Source organism: Pseudorca crassidens, chromosome 18, assembly GCF_039906515.1.
Source record: "Pseudorca crassidens isolate mPseCra1 chromosome 18, mPseCra1.hap1, whole genome shotgun sequence".
Taxonomy (NCBI): Eukaryota; Metazoa; Chordata; class Mammalia; order Artiodactyla; family Delphinidae; genus Pseudorca; species Pseudorca crassidens.
Genome location: NC_090313.1, coordinates 29579753 through 29593669, shown reverse-complemented (window position 1 = coordinate 29593669; position 13917 = coordinate 29579753). Strand labels below are relative to the sequence as shown.

Sequence of the window (13917 nt, the reverse complement as noted above, 5' to 3'; positions counted from 1 at the left end):
CAGCTGCCACGGACCAAAATACAATGACAGCCAACCCCAGCCTATGATGTGCAAAGAAAAGCATACAGGGCTTCTGACCAAAATTGTGTCTACCAGGATACAGGCAGTCTCAAAACTCATTCCATTCCACTCCTGGATAGAATGACCCCATACACCGTGGCAGGTGTTTTTCTCTATCCTTTCATCAAGTCCATAAGTATTATTAGAATTTAACAATGTGTCTTATAGCAGGTCATAGAAATACAAAGATGGCTAAGACATGTCCTTACTGTCAATGTGCTCACAGTCCTAGTGGGAAGAGGCATAAACAGATCATTCTAACACAATGTGGAACATACAGTACTACAGTACACGTACACAGGGCATTATGGGAACACAAGGAAGGGCTGCCTAACTCAACCTGAAGCAATCAAGATTGTGGACTTTCTGTGGCTTCCCTGGTGGCGCAGTGGTTGAGAGTCCGCCTGCCGATGCAGGGGACACGGGTTCGTGCCCTGGTCCGGGAAGATCCCACATGCCACGGAGCGGCCAGGCCCGTGAGCCGTGGCTAATGAGCCTGCGTGTCCGGAGCCTGTGCTCCGCAACGGGAGAGGCCACAACAGTGAGAGGCCCGCGTACCGCGAAAAAAAAAAAAAAAGATTGTGGACTTTCTGGAGGTGGTGATACTTGAGTTGAGACTTAGAGATGACAAAGGAATTAGCCAACTGAAAGATGAAGAGTGATATTCCAGGTAAGGAGAAGTACGTAAGGAGAGGGAAGAGGACACTGACAACATGGTATATGGAAGGAGCCTAGAAAGCTCTGCATAGTAAGAGGCCAGAAGTGATGAGGTTTTCTCTACAGAGGCAGTGGCCACTTGCTAGTTGATAAGCTTGGAGGCAAAAGACTTGGGACTTTATCCAAAAGGCAAGTGGAAAATGTCTAGGCTTGAAAAGACTTCATGCAGCTTCCAAGATCTAATAAGCAAAATTAGAACAGCTTTGATTCTAGATGAACCAACTACATTAAAGCCACAGAATCCTCATCAACATGGCTACTTAGATACTAATTCAAACATTTCATGAATCATCTCTGCAGATGGATATTGGAGGACAAGACCTCTGAGATAAATCCCTTCCAGCCAAGATTCTATTTTCTGATTTTAAATGGCCAACAAAACTATGGACCCATAACATGGATCTGTCCTTCTGAAGGCACTAAACCATACCGCAGGACAAATACCACAGTCTTATTAAGATAGTGAAGTGAAAGGAGCATTAAAAGGGCCATAGAATGGGAGCCTGCTTCTTCTCACTTCTAGCTAACTTCTCTTTCCAGCAAACTATATTTTTCTCCAATTATAGCTCACCATGTCAGGCAAATGTATGCGATTATTATGTCTTTATTCTTAGTATTTTCATTTAAATTTTTTACTGAGTTTTTTCATTTGCAACCAAACAGTTCAATTATTTGCTTTACACTTATTGATGCACACATACACACACAGATTTTTACTCAATTTTGAGAGGTAAGACGCTGGTTGATTTGAATGTTGGCATTTTGTGAAATGTTGCCTCAGTATAAAAAATAAATTGTTTACTCTGGATGTTCAAAACCATTAACACAGAAGAAAAATACCAGCAGGAAATAATTCTGTGTGGTTCAGGCAGATGACTAGATACATTATACCCAATGGTATATATGAGCTGGAATCATTCAACTGCCTGCCTTTTAAATACGTCATGTCTCCAAACTGCACCTTGCACACTGCTTCCTCTAAGAGCTCCTAATCTGGGCCAGGCTTCTCAAAATGGATGAAACTAAACTAACTCAGCCATCTTTTGCCAATTTCACTGTATCTGGATTCAGCATTTCATCTTCCCATCTAACCCGTGTAGGTATTATTTTCCTAGCAGTGATTTTACTTTTTGGCGATGGGCAAATGTCCATATTTACAATTTTAGCCTTTTCAGGACCACAGAATTAAGCAATCATCAGGAAAAAATAACAGTGATGATAAAATTTAGAATAATATTAAAGAGGTAAGTGTGATAGTTAAATAAAAATTAAAAAATCAAGTAGACCAGGGATGAAGGGCATGGGCCCTGGGGCCAGACTGCAGAGTGTAGTTCTTGGTTTCCCCACTTATACTATACTAGTATAGTATACTATACTAGCTTTGGATAGGTCATTTAATCGTTCAGAGGTCTCAGTTATCCAGTATGTAAAATGGGAATAATAATGCTAGTTCCTATCTTTAATGTAGTTGATAAGATTTTTAACAGTAATTTATACACAGCATTTAAATCAGAGATTGGCACATAAGAAGTTATATGTGCTAGCTATTATTAGTATTATCATCAACATCATCATCATCATCATCATTATAAGGTACCACAATCCATTAATCTCAATTCTCAAAAATAGTTTCATGGAATGTCACAGGGTATTTTCACATTCACATGTCCTCTTCTTTTCTAGCACTTCTTGGGATGTTTGAAATACAAGAGAAAACAAAAATAACTCTTCTCAAGAGATGATATTACAAAGATTAGCTAGCAGAAAATATGTTGCGGCAGACATTGTTGGTTGAATGACCCAACCCCATTTCCAGTCTCTTCCCTAGGTCCTCTTCCAGCTTGCAATGTGCACATGACACAGTGCAGCAGGAAAAGCATTTTCCCCTCTTCCTACTGAAATGATCGCCAGCCTACGAAGGAAGCCCCCAAAGAATCAGAGACCTCAATGCTAACCTTGCTGACCCCCCTTCAACCAGTGCCAACAGCTACCCGCCCTCAGATTTTTCATCATATATGAAAAGTAAACCCCTTTACAATTGAGACTTCATATTCAGGTTTTCTAATGCATGCAGCCAAAAGCTTTCCTGACTGATACATTTATAGACTCCACGTTGCTCATGAGACGACCCGAGAGATCTCAGTCTGCAGCAGTCATTCTCACTGATGCCTGATTTCTTTTCCTAGGGTAAAACTAGGTCCCTGGTGCTTGTGCTTCTGCGTTCAGTGTTCCAACTTGCCCTGCATAAGTTGCATCCTGGAGATCCAGGGAGCCCTTCCTTCTAGGTCTTCCCCATTCCATCTTTCTGCTCCCAGCTGCTGATCCCACTTCAGCTGCTCATGCTGCAGGCTTTTCATTTCTTGCCCTCCAGGAAGCCACACTCTGGGTGACCAGCATCCCTACACTGGTGCTACTTATTCCCCTTGACACCAAGCTCATAAGTTTTCTCTTCAGTGTCACCTGGTAATGGGGGCAGACATCTTCCCATCACTTGTCTCTCTCCACCTTATCAGTTTTATTATTGTGGCCAATTTTTCTTGTCCCCAGTGGTTCTCAAAAAGCCCACCTGCCCAATCACTCCTCAGCCCCTTCCGGTTCACTAACGAAGTCTAGTTGCAGCTGTATACACGATAAAACTGGTAAAAGCTACACAGCTTGCAAATAGTGTTTCCAATTGTCATACTGTATTATTGTTGTTTAGACAATCAAACTGTTCACTGAAATAATTACATTATTAAAATATTTTTAAATTGTCTATGGACTTATTTCAGATAGTACTTCTTCAGCTCTAAAATTATTCAACCATTTCAACAACAAAGAAAAAACTGTAACTTGGACTTAGTGATTGATATTTTCTTCTTCATCAACTTAGTTCACAATTTGGAAACAAAGGTTTGTCTGTTTAATATCATATGAAAAATTATAGTCATCTTGGATAAACAATAGTGTCAATAAATAACATCTACATAAGAATGAAAAAGAAAACCTATATTCTTGCTGCCAGCAGACATAACTTTTGTTGACCTTTGAAAGCCAGGGGATTAACTAGCATTTGGGGGGAGACATTTTGAAAGACACAGAACCTGTCATATTTTCTGCTTCATGAGCTAAACATAAACAGTGGGGAGACTGTTACAGCTGTCTGCTAACAGATGAGGCTTTGGAGGTTGTGAGCCAAAGGAACAGCAAAGACCATTCTGTGTTTAATAAACCATATACCCTCCAGTACTGAGATAACCCCTGCCAGGGAGTTAACATTTGGAAAAAAAAAAACAAAACAGTTCTTCCAAGTCATGGAGGTATAATATAAGATCCTGTGATTGTAAAGAAATCACATGGGTTGTGAAGAGAAGCAATTGTGAGGGACGTCATTTTTAAAATTTACTATAATTTACAAATAAGAGAGACCTGAGCTGATAAAGTATCATCCAAATTACTGTTTGAAAATGATTTATACCACAGGGAACACAAAACAGTATTTCTATTTGTTTTTCTAGCAAAACATAACATATGTGCAGCAAAGTGAATCAGAAACTCTTCCCAACTCAGAAAAACTTTAAATCATAATAATAATGAAGATAAAAGTCATTTTCAGGCAGTAGCTCAATAATACACTGAGAATGGAGTCACCACATACATAATTCAGGCACAATGTAATCCTCAAGACACATATTCCTAAAATAAAGAGGCAGACAGCCTAGGTGTGGATCTGGCTCTTGCTGTGTTACTTTGTGCAAGTAACTGAATATCTCTGAGCCTCAGGATCCACATCTATAAAATGCAGGTAATAGCTACGTTGCAGGGTTGTTAAAATAAGTGAAATGAATTGATATTTTTACAGTTTTAGAACAGTTCCCAAACATATAATAAGTGGTACTTAAGTATAAATAACAAATAATAACAGCTGTGTAGCTTACCTGATGCCTGATGGGATAAATTTAAACTAATCCATCAGTGGAAGAGCTATGGAAGCCTCCAGTCTAACCTCTTCTCTCACACAAGAATCCTCTAAGAACCAAAACCAAAACCAAAAGATGACCCAGCAATTCCGCTCCTGGGTATATATCTGAAAAAAACAAAAACACTAATTCGAAAAGACACACAGGTCCCAATGTTCATAGCAGCATTATTTACAATTGCCAAGATATGAAAACAACCTAAGTATCCATTAACAGATGAATGGACAAAGAAGATGTGGTATATATACACAATAGACTACTACCCAGCCATAAAAAAGAATGAAATTTTGCCATTTTGCAGCAGTATGGATGGACTTGGAGGGTATTATGCACAGTGAAATAAGTCCGACAGAGAAAGACACTGTATGATATAATTTATATGTGGAATCTAAAAAATACAACAAACTAGTGAATATAACAAAAATGAAGTGGACTTGCAGATATAGAGAACAAACTAGTGGTCACCAGCAGGGAGCTGGGGAGGGGCAGAATAGGAGTGGGGGAGTGGGAGATAAAAGCTGTTGGGTGCAAGATAGGCTACAAGGACATATTGTACAACATGAGAAATATAGCCAATATTTTTAAATGGAGTGTAACCTTTTAAAATTGTATAAAAAATTAAAACAAAAACAATCCTTGACACACTCTGACCTGAGGAAGAGGAAACTGGAAAATACCTCCCTGTAATTCCCACCTTGAATTCTAAATCTGAACCTATAACAAATAAATCCAAGCCTGCTTCCACATGGCAAACCATCACAATTTTTAAGGAACCACCATCACCTTCTCTTCCTCAAGCCAAGCATCCTCTATCTGTTCATCCTCTGAGACTTTGATGGGGCTCCAGCTCCCTCACCATCTAGGACACTGGCCTCTACAGACAGCAAGTTTGTTCGGTTCCCCAGGAAAGTTGGGCGGGAAGTACCGGGATGTGATTCACGTGGCGGCCTATCTGCCACTCTCATTCTGGACCTTGATTTCTATTAGCTGAGGCTCAGATGGCGCTCCAGTTTTCTGGCATCTGTGTCACGCTATTGCCTTATACTTAAAACTAGCCTCTTGATCTGCTGAAAAGCCAGAGCACTCAGCTCCATCCTTACAATGACATTTTTAAGCCTAAACTCAATAATGTGTATTTATCCCTATTAAGTCTCACTTGATTATTAATCAGGATAAATGTGCATGCAAATGGAATCACAGTAGTACACCAAATCAGATTTTAAATTCTCTAGAGGAAATTCATTTTTTTTTACAGGAATCTTATGATCAAATTTTGTAAAGCAAATATCCTTCAATTGATATTTTTGGTAACTATCTATTAGCATATTATAGCTGTCTACAGCAGGAAACATATATTAAGCTTTGGATTCTACCATATTATGTTATTAAAGCAGATCCGACTTCCTGTACTTTGATTAGGCTAATACTAAAATTAGTTTATTTTCCTGCAATGTACTGCAACCAGAAGATTAGCATGCAGAAGAGAGAGCCGGGAGGCCACAGACCCAAAACCTATGACCAGGTCTAAAATCTCCTAAAAGTGTACAGTCCTCAAAGGGCAAACCAAGAGTTAATTCTTGGCTTAAAATTTCCCTCCCATGCCTTTTATATGGATGAAATAATACTGTGAAAAAAACATTACCGCTGACCCTCTCCTATTTGTTCAGTTTCCACTTAATTTGGTTCCACAATTGGGTCACTGTCCTCCAGGGTTCTCTACCAGGTAAGGCCCTTAGGCTAAGCCTTCTACAGGCTGAGTCCAGTTCACCTCTCTTGCCTCATCTCTAATGACACTCCAACACTGTCACCCCTAGAGTTTCACCAGCCCACTCACCTGTACTCTCAGCTCCATCCATGTCTCAAAACCAGTCCTGACAAAGGAGGCAGTTGGTAAGGTCTTAAACCAATCCTGTGGTAAGATAACTAGTATCTCATGTGCCTGGGTGAGCCCTGGGAACAAGAACTGAGCTAATTCTACCCAACCACTGAGCACACTGTGCATGGCCTTCCTGCTCAGATTCTGACTGAGCCTTCCTGTCGTCCCCTTACTGGGGTTGAAGCTCTTCCCTAAGCCTGGACACTTAACTGAGGCCCTGAGAACTTTCCCCGCCCATTTGCAGATCCCTGTTATTCAGTTATTACCTGGGATCCAGCCATAAATCAGAAAAACCTCCACATACCACCATGTACCTCCCATTAGACTTTCAATGTCAGTATTACTGCCCATGGATCTCCCACCACATTGGAGACTGAACCAAAATTTACCCTGGATCTTTCAACACCACAATTTGAACTACTGATACTAAAGAAAAACTTGAAGAAGAAATACGCAAACCCATGCATAAAGAAAGTCACAACTCCTTTTTCTGAGGAATAAAAGACATCTCAAATAGCTGAAGATACATGGCATGTTCCTGGGAATGGCAAGTAGTCAAGGCCAAGATATACCAAGAATCCAAACCTTTGGCAGCACCAATCTACGCATGGGGAGATTTTTTAATCAGCATGACTCAGGTGTGGAAGACTGATGGTTTGAATTCAGCCAGGCTTGGGATTTTGCTAAGCAGGTGTGAAAGAAGAACATGGGGCAAAAGAGCTGATACTGTCAAAGAGAGACAGAAGTGATGGAACATAAAATCTAAATGGCTTGGGAAACAAATGTAGAAAGTGGGTAACAGAGAAAACAAGAATCTAGAGTCTGGAGAGCCTAATGGGACAAAGATGAATGAAACTTGCCAGAGGCTATGTCAAGAGACCAAGGTCTGGATATAAAATTTCAGTGCTGAAGACACTGGTGATGAAAACATGCTGAGTATGCAAACAGAAGGACATGATGAAGAGGGGCTATGGTAGAAGCTATTGGAGATGAGTAACTCAAAGCCCAGAGAAGCCTGTGTCATTTGGGCGGGTGTTGAAGTCATCCAGGATACAAGACAGCCTGAGGATCCACGGAAGGACTGAAGCCAAGTGCCAAAGTGGAGCCTCTTTAGAATGGTGGGAGCATTGGCTCATTTAGGACAATAAATTAGACACAGGACAAAAAACAGAAACCTGGCTTGTCTTTAACTTTTCCATTTCTAAGATTGAGAAAGGGGAGATAAGAGTTCTTGGTTTAAATGTTCTGGTTAATTTCACAAATCAAATTTAACTTCACTAAGAAAAGTTATGAAACACGGTTCCTTGGCAGTAACAGTACCAGTCAAGCGATATGGTACCACAGCATGAGATTTCAAAGATCTATATTTCAACACTAATGAAATAGAATCCATTCTAGAATTGCATTTAGCATGGCAAGGAAATGAACTCAGGGGATTAATTATTAAAACATAAAATGTAAAAACATACATTTGACACATTTATTTCATTAGTTTAGAAAACTATTTACAAATCATTAAAATTCTTGACACCTATAACCAAAAAGAAAATGGTGGAAGAAAGGAAATGAGACTGATTCTAGCTAGGACAGTGGATAGGAACTAAAACAAAACTGTAGAATGTTATATAAAAGTGACTGCCATGGGAAAATTCCAATCACCTGTAGCCTCCCTAGTACCAGCCATCAATTTCCTTGGAATGCCGTTCCGTTTCAGTACATCAGTTCAAAGAAGATGTGCTTGAAGCACTGAAGTTCTAATATCAAACCAAAAGTAAAAACTCAGTCATGTAAAAGCAAAAGGTAAAGTTCTCTTGGTCCTGATTCCTTAGATAAATAATTAAATAACAATGAAATTGGAGGGCTAATTTCATTTTAAAAATTCCAACTTGTTCAGATGAAAGTCTACTAAAAATGGCATATTAAATGACCTTGCTTTGAGGCCCCAGTGCTTGATCCAAGGAAAAAGTCCTTTGCAGTTTTGGTTAAAGTAAAAGCTTCTCAACAAATAATCCCCAAGTATTTTTCTGATTATTACTCATACAGTAAGTTCATAAAAACTCAGAAAACTATTAGGTTGGGGAAAGAAAAGATTGCGCAAACTATGACTGACTTTTGGGTTTTCTTATTTCTTCTACGAAGTGAAATTCTGTTCATCTTGCTCATTGATATCTCAGACCACCAGACATCCTCAAGTTCTATACCTTATGCAACATCCAACTGAGACTATGGGAGAAGAGTAACCGACATTATCCACTTCCTCTGCTAAGGTCAGACCACTGTCACCACTGACTAATTTACCATGGAGAGTGGGACTCTTCCTAACACCATACACAAAAGTAAACTCAAAATGGATTAAAGATCTAAATGTAAGGCCGGACACTATAAAACTCTTAGAGGAAAACATAGGCAGAACACTCTATGACATAAATCGCAGCAAGATCTTTTCTGACCCACCTCCTAGAGTAATGAAAACAAAACCAAAAATAAGCAAATGGGACCTAGTTAAACTTAAAAGCTTTTGCACAGCAAAGTAAACCATAAAAAAAACGAAAAAACAACCCTCAGAATGGGAGAAAACATTTGCAAACGAAGCAACTGACAAGGGATTAATCTCCAAAATGTACAAACAGCTCATGCAGCTCAATATAAAAAAAAAAAAACAAACAACCCAATGGAAAATGGATGGAAGACCTACATAGACATTTCTCCAAAGACATACAGATGGTTAAGAGGCACGTGAAAAGCTGCTCAGCATCACAAATTATTAGAGAAATGCAAATCAAAACTACAATGAGGTATCACCTCACACTGGTCAGAATGGCCATCATCAAAAAATCTACAAACAATGAATTCTGGAGAGGATGTGGAGAAGAGGGAACTCTCCTACACTGTTGGTGGGAATGTAAATTGGTACAGCCACTATGGAGAACAGTATGGAGGTTCCTTAAAAAACTAAAAATAGAACTACCATATGACTCAGCAATCCCACTCCTGGGCATATACCTGGAGAAAACCATAATTCAAAGAGATACATGCAGGGCTTCCCTGGTGGTGCAGTGGTTGAGAGTCTGCCTGCAGATGCAGGGGACACAGGTTCGTGCCCCTGTCCGGGAAGATCCCACATGCCACGGAGCAGCTGGGCCCGTAAGTCATGGCCGCTAAGCCTGTGCGTCTGGAGCCTGTGCTCCGCAACGGGAGACGCCACAACAGTGAGAGGCCCGCATACAGCAAAAAAAAAAAAAAAAAAAAAAAAAGATACATGCACCCCAGTGTTCATTGCAGCACTATTTACAATAGCCAGGACATGGAAACCACCTAAATGTCCATCAACGGAGGAACAGATAAAGAAGATGTGGTATATATATATATAATGGAATATTATGCAGCCATAAAAAGGAACGAAATAGTGCCATTTGCAGAAATGTGGATAGACCTAGAGACTGTCATAGGGAGTGAAGTAAGTCAGAAAGAGAAAAACAAATATTGTATAATATCGCTTATATGTGGAATCTAGAAAAATGGTACAGATGAACTTATTTGCAAAGCAGAAATAGAGACACAGATGTAGAGAACAAACTTACAGATACCAAGGTGGGGAAGAGGAGGTAGGATGAATTGGGAGATTGGGATTTACATATATACACTACTATGTATAAAATAGATAGCTAATGAGAACCTACTGTTTAGCACAGGGAACTCTACTCAGTGCTCTGTGGTGACCTAAATGGGAATGAAATTTAAAAAAGAAGGGATATATGTATATGTATAACTGATTTACTTTGCTGTATAGCAGAAACTAACACAACATTGTAAAACAACTATACTCCAATAAAAATTAAGTAAAAAAAAAAAACAGTTCTGGTAGAACCAGGATTCTTGACAGGAAATTAATTTTTAACTAAACATATTTATTTTAATATTTGTCTTTCTATGCAGTTCCCTCTCTTAAACTTGGGTTGGGTTTATTACTCTTTTTCATTTGAGAATGAATTTTTATTCATCCTGCTTACATATGTTGTACATGGAGACTGAGACCTTTAATTGAAACTTCAAAAGCTCTAAAGATTAATAACTTCATTGTTGAGGGCTCATATACCTTAACAGGTAAGTCAACTTTTGATATTAACGTTTGAAACCGGTTTTTGTTTTTAAATTACAGGTAGTAAATTAGGCAAAATAATGAGGGAAAAAAGGAAGAAACAAACAAAAAAACTTTTTGTTTTATTCTTCTAAAGTGACAAAGTGACAAAGATACTATCAATCAGTTTCTGGGTAGCATATGAGTATGCCAGTATAACAGTTAAACCAGACAAGGATTCTGTAACCTCTCTGTTTCAATTTGACAACTTAATCTCCAAGACTCAAGTCTGGAACACTTGCTAACCAAAGTATTTTATGACCTATACCTGGAATTATTCAAAAGAAAATAATAAAACATATCCTACTGAGTACTTTTTCTTTTTGGAACGCCAGGGTAAAATCTTGCAAAGATCTGATTGAGCAGCAGTGTCCCTCCGGAGATAAATTTAGCAAAGATGTTTTGACCAGGAAAATCTTTTTCTCGCAAGATATGTAAAAAGAGATACAAAGCAATACGTATTCATTTGTGCTTTTCCTTCCTACGGTGACAATGTACAAAGGTTTTATCTACCTTTATTTTTGATTGCAGCTCAAATTTCAGATAAGCTCTTCCCTTTGTAGACAATCCACCTGTAGATGCTTTGGCCCTGGAGCCTGTGTTCTTCCAAGTTCTTTCTCTAAGAAGAAATTCTTTATGCTCAGAAGAAATCTGTCACAAAATAATGCATGAATGGAAAGGGTGAGTATAACTCGGCATTTTTTCCTTTAAAATTAGTCACTTCAGAAGAAGACAGATCATTAAAATTTGCCTTAAATATCAAAGGTTCTAATTCAGCAAAATATTTTGAGATTCATGAGTGACTCAAAGTAGATAACGATTAGAGTTTAAATCAAGAGAAGGACTATAAAGCATTAGCCAAAATACTGGAGACCAAAGAAGAGAGATAATGATAAATAATATCAGCAAAACCACTCACAAACAAGTTTTTTACTTTGTAAAAGCTTTAAATACAGTGCCATACTAATTCATTGTATTGATTAAAATGACAGTTTCTCAACATGTCAGAATAAAAATAATCAAATAGCTTTGCCTTTAAACATCTTGTATGTTGTCGAGAGGGTATTCATTTATCCTTTTCGTCTTTGAAAAAGATTAGATTTTCAACCAAAGTGTGACTAGCAGACTCATAAAAATTGCTATCATATTCACTTTAAAAATATACTGCTCAACCTTTGCCAGATCCCCTGGCTTACCTTTGTTCTTACATCAATGAAGCATTTAATCTTGCCTGTCTTCTTCAACAAAACCAGTGAAATAGTCAAACCATCCAGCAAGAACTGTTCTTTAGAAATATGAAGCTTTGGTGTCAGATCTTAGCCAGAACGTGTGCTCCCACACACCGCCAGAAATTTATGGTCAGCTGGATAGAATCTTTCTTCTGCAACACCATTTGCCCTTTCTCCAAGTCCAAAGCAAAGATCTTTTTTGAGCAAAGTAGCTGAAAAGACAGGCTCAGGATAAAGGGCAAATACAGACTGATTTTGTATAATTGACCTTTCTTTAAGCTAGAAAGAAAATAATTTAGAATTTCTATACAAGAATCAGAGAGATGTTTTTCTTTTTGTAACTTTTTTTAAAAGTAAAAATGCACTTTTTACCCAAATTTTGAAGGAAATATTGCTAGAATAAGACATATGAATTTAACATATTAAACTAGGTAAAAATCTGAAAAATCTTTTTAGTGCAGGTGGCTTATTAATACTTCCCATGTATTACTTCCTCTCACTTTTCTACCTCTCTCTTTGTCAATTTTCTACTCTACTCTCTTTTGTGTTTTCTCTTATCCCTGTCCTCAGGTTAGGGAAGTTTCCATGGTTCAACCTTCTTCCAATTTCTTGTCTCTCTCCACTTGATATTTCATAGTTGGGTCACATTGTATAGCACTTAATACATTTTTACAACAATTACCACATTTGATTCTCATAGCCATCCTATGATATAGTCCTGTATAATCGTCCATTATACACCTGAAATCACATACCTATTAAGTGGAAATCACATACGCATTAAGTGGTAACATAGAAACTCACAAGAATCTTCCAATTGTCTTCACCCACTTCCAAGAGACCACACAGACCACATAGAAAAAAAACAAATCTGTCTTTTTCATCAATGTGGCCTCAACAATTAGCACAGAACGAGCATATAATATAGTTATACATATACGATATATGACTATACATATTTCAGCAGTGTAATGCGCTCAATATATTAAATAAATGAATGAATGAAAGTTATCTCTACTTCTAATCTTTGCAGGAATCTTTGTAGGAAATGTTACACTTTTCAAAGTGCTTTTTAAAATATGAACTTCTCTGATGAACAAAACATTTTACGAATTAGAAAGATCAACTACTCTGGTCCCCTATTTTACTGATGAAGATATTGTGGCTCAGAAAAGCTAAAGAACTTATTCATAAGTAGCCAATAGTAGTGCCAAGCTAGAGCCTAAAGAATATCAATATGAAAGGAATTTTCAATCCCATACGAACCTGTGGGCTATTCTTTACTATAATGTTACAGTTAGGAGTTATGACTAGTTATTTTCATCATTCTGCACAGACCCGATAGTGCATACATATCTATTTAATGTCACATGGGCTAGGCTATCGGGATAGGGAAAAAAAACTTAAATATTTTTACAAGCAGATGGCCTTTAAGCTGTGCATTGAATTAAATACAATTACTCAGTTCCTTCTACATTTTAAAATATATAATTAAAAGATCAAAATATTTTGATAACCATTTAAGCCAAGATAATAGTTCCCCATGTCTCTGTTCTGTATTAACACTCCTTTAAATAGAAAGCATTCATGAACTGAGACATTCCTAACACATTACATGTATGCTCACACACGTGTGATGCACACACACTGTTTCTTGCAATATTCATCACGATTCACTGCCTTGCCTTTTGGCCCTCCAGATGGCCCATTGGTTCTATTCAAACTGAACTCTGAGATTCCTCTTTCCTAATTGCTGGCTTCCAGAAGGAGCCCTTTGTGGCAGCTATTCCCCCCAGTCAACTGCAACATTCCATTGCTTGAGCCTAAGTTTCAACGCAGTCTTCAGGCTCTTCCTCTGCCTACCTAGTTCATAGCCACAACCAATCCTTGATTATCTATGCAGAAAGGGGGGAGGGGTAACAATAATTTAAAATATCA

The 13917-nt window shown here is 38.2% G+C and overlaps 1 long non-coding RNA gene across 1 annotated transcript in view; it reads right to left on the bottom strand.

Annotated features, from left to right (window-relative positions):
• Positions 1–13917, bottom strand: part of LOC137211192 (uncharacterized) — a 486842-nt gene that overhangs the window by 339861 nt on the left and 133064 nt on the right. Inside the window, exons 5-6 of the long non-coding RNA XR_010936941.1 lie at positions 11264–11401; positions 4695–4843 (exon numbers count right to left, since the gene is read on the bottom strand). This is a non-coding gene — a long non-coding RNA (uncharacterized lncRNA). The remainder of the gene's footprint in view (positions 1–4694; positions 4844–11263; positions 11402–13917) is intronic.